The sequence below is a fragment of the Bison bison genome, unplaced genomic scaffold (assembly GCF_000754665.1).
Source record: "Bison bison bison isolate TAMUID 2011002044 unplaced genomic scaffold, Bison_UMD1.0 scf7180017864508, whole genome shotgun sequence".
In the NCBI taxonomy this organism is placed as follows: domain Eukaryota; kingdom Metazoa; phylum Chordata; class Mammalia; order Artiodactyla; family Bovidae; genus Bison; species Bison bison.
Window position 1 is genome coordinate 5,116,570 of NW_011495064.1, and position 3,743 is coordinate 5,120,312.

Consider the following 3,743-nt stretch of genomic DNA (forward strand, 5'->3'; position numbering starts at 1 on the left):
AGAATATTTACATACTGTAGAAGGTATTGAGGTTGTTGGGAGTGGAAGCATTATGTCATCCAGTAATGTTAAAGGTATGAGTTTAAAAGCATAGAGACTGGCCTGGGGCAGGAATGGGAACCCCTCTTCCACTGAAGCAGGAAGGAGAGGAAGAAGTCAGATAGCAATGCAGTTCAATTTATAGAATTTTGTTATTAACTAATTAATCAATATTTTGGCTGTGCTGGGGCTGCAATGCAGCGTGTGGGCTCTTCACTGTGGTGCGTGGGGGTTTCCCTGGTTTCAGTGCTTGAACTCAGTAAGTTGCCACACACTGGCTCTCTAGTGGCACCCAGGTTTTAGTTGCCCTGAAGCATGTGGGATCTTAGTTTCTCAGCCAGGGATTGAACCCGTGTCCCCTGCATTGGAAGGCAGATTCTTAACCACTGGACCACCAGGGAAGTCCCCAGTTTATAGAACTGATGGGAGAAAATGGAGAGAGCTCTCTAACGATTCCTAATCCCTCTGTGAAATAGGAGTTCAAGTCGTGTGCTGAGAGTGAAAAATATGTGGAATTAGAGGCTTAAGGAAATGAAGAAAATGTGGGAAAGTTAATCTGGAGACTCAGAACTGACAAGAGAGCCAAAAGGATTGTCGTTCAGTCTCTAAGTCACGTCCATCTCTTTATGACCCTGTGGACTATACTCCACCAGGTTCCTCCGTCCTCCACTCCATCTTGCAGAGTTCAAGTTCATGTCCATTGAGTCAGTGATGCTATCTAACCATTTCATCCTCCGCTGCCCACTTCTTATTTTGCCTTCAATCTTTCTCAGCAAATTAAAAATTAAATTGTACCTGGAAATGATAGGATTTGAATCTTTCCCAGCCAAAAAGATTACTGGGCTCCAGACACAGATGAGCTGAGGTTGGAGCCCATCACTGTTCAGAGGCTCCAAAATGCTAGATTTGGGGCTTAGTAACCTCGACATGGACAGGGAGAAAGCAGAGGGCTTGCCTCTGTCCCACATGAACTTCTCTCCCTGTCACTTCTGACTCCACCCACGGCTGCAGCTTATAGCAACACAGAAGATTCCACCTGCTTTGCCTGGCCCTTCTCTACTGCCATTCACTCCCTGTTCCTGCCTCCTGTAGTTTTCATTTCTAGGAGAACTGGAAACCCCTAGCATTTCCCCCTTGGTCACAGGAGCAAAATCAAGGGCAGAAGGACAGTTTGGGGGTGGGCAGTGGATCAACCAGAGGAACAGGTCAAGCATGCAGCGTCCTCGCTGGCAGCGGGGAGCCTTCAGGTCTGGTGTGTGCAAAGGCCTCCGGTGACCTTTAGTCAGGCCAGAGACCCCTTGAGGTGCAGAGAGAGGAAGTGCAGGTTAGGCCTCAGCTGGAGGCTTTTTAATAATAAGTGTTCTTGTTTATCAACAAGAAATATTCATGACATTGTTAAGCACTTTATGTAAGCAGGTTATTAAAGGGTGCTAATGAATATTACCAATTTTGTTTTAAGCAGGTGTATATATAGTTATAGAAAATAAGCCGAGTTACATCTTCAGCTGTACCAGATCTTATAAGGTCACGCTTCAAAGTAGCCACACTACAGTTACCCTCTGGGGGTGAGGGGAGCATCTTCACAAATATTGTCTATTATCATACTTTAAATTGGGTAAGAAAAGTCTCATTTCCCCAATTTAGGTTTGTTGTCTTTTTCTCATTTTTAAAAATAGGATTCCTTGTTACACTGTCATCTGGGTCCGAGTCTTTTGTTAATCATATGAAAACTAAAGAAAAGAATCGCTTCTCTGCAGAGATATATAAAAAAAGCAGAAACATCACTTTGCCGACAAAGGTCCATGTAGTCAAAGCTATGGTTTTTCCAATAATCATGTACAGACGGAGCTGAGCACCGAAGAATTGATGTTTTCAAATTATGGTCCCGGAGAAGATTCTTGAGAGCCCCTTGGACTGCAAGGAGGTCAAACCAGTCCATCCTAAAGGCATTGGAAGGGCTGATGCTGAAACTCCAATACTCTGGCCACCTGATGTGAAAGAGGGGATTCATTGGAAAAGATCCTGATGCTGGGAAAGATTGAAGGCAAAAGGAGAAGGGTGATGCAGAGGCTGAGATGGTTAAATAGTATCACAGACTCGGTGGACATGAATCTGAGCCAACACTGGGAAATAGTGGAGGACAGAGGAGCCTGGTGTGCTGCAGCCCATGGGGTCACCAAGAGTCGGCCACGACTGAAGTGATTTAGCATGTATGCTCACACATGTTACACCCCTAATATTTATTTATCTTATAATGAAAGCTAGTTCCTTTTGACTGCCTTCATCCTGGCCCCCCTACCACCACACCCCCACAGATGTATGGTAACCACAGATTTGGAAATCTCTCTTTTTCTGAATTTGTTTGTTTTTGAAGTATAACTAACCTACAACGCGTTGTTAGTTCCTGTTACACAATATAGTGACCCAATATTTCTATGCATTTCATACTGATCAATGCAGTATTCTAGTTGCGATGTATCACCATACAAAGACAGTACATAGTTACTGACTATATTCCCCACACAGTGCACTTCATACTCACAACTCGTTTATTTTGCACCTGAAACTTCATACCTCTGACTCCCCTTGTTCTATTTCTTTTCACCCACTACCCCTTCCCCCTCTGGAACACATATTTGTTATCTGTTTCTATAACTCTATGGGCTAAAAAAAATTTTTTTTTAAATTTTTATTGGGGGCATAGTTGATTTACAACATTGTTTAGTATAAGTGTTCTGTTGTGTTTTTCATTTGTTTATCTTTTCAGATTCCACATATAAGCAAAATAATGCAGCATTTGTCTTTCTATGTCTGATGTAATTCACTTAACATAATATCCTCTGAGCTTCCCAGGTGGTGCTAGTGGTAAAGAATCCAGCTGCCAATGCAGGAGACATTAAGAGACACAGGTTCGATCCTTGGGTCAGGAAGATCCCCTGGAGGCAGGCATGGCAACCTACTCCAGTATTCTTGCCTGGAGAATCTCAAGGACAGAGGAACCTGGCAGGCTACAGTCCACAGGGTCACAAAGAGTTGGAAACAACTGAGGCAACTTAGCACAGCACAGCACTTTATCCCCTCAGTTCAGTCGCTCAGTCGTGTCCGACTCTTTGCGACTCCATGGACTGCAGCACGCCAGGCTTCCTAGTCCATCACCAACTCCCGGAGCTTACTCGAACTCATGTCCATCAAGTCAGTGATGACATCCAACCATCTCATCCTCATAGTCCCCTTCTCTTCCCACCTTCAATCTTTCCCAGCATCAGGGTCTTTTCCAAGGAGTCAGTTCTTCGCATCAGGTGGCCAAAGTATTGGAGTTTCAGCTTCAGCATCAGTCCTTCCAATGAATATTCAGGATTGATTTCCTTTAGGATGGACTGGTTGGATCTCCTTGCAGTCCAAGGGACTCTCAAGAGTCTTCTCCAACACCACAGTTCAAAAGCATCAATTCTTCAGTGCTCAGCTTTCTTTATAGTCCAACTCTCCCATCCATATATGACTATTGGAAAAACCATAGTTTTGACAGATGGGCCTTTTCAGGCAAAGTAATGTCTCTGCTTTTTAATATTCTGTCTAGGTTGGTCATAACCTTTCTTCCAAGGAGCAAGTGTCTTTTAGTTTCATGGCTGCAGTCACCATCTCCAGTGATTTTGGAGCCCAAGAAAATAAAGTCTGTCACTGTTTTCATTGTTTCCCCATCTATT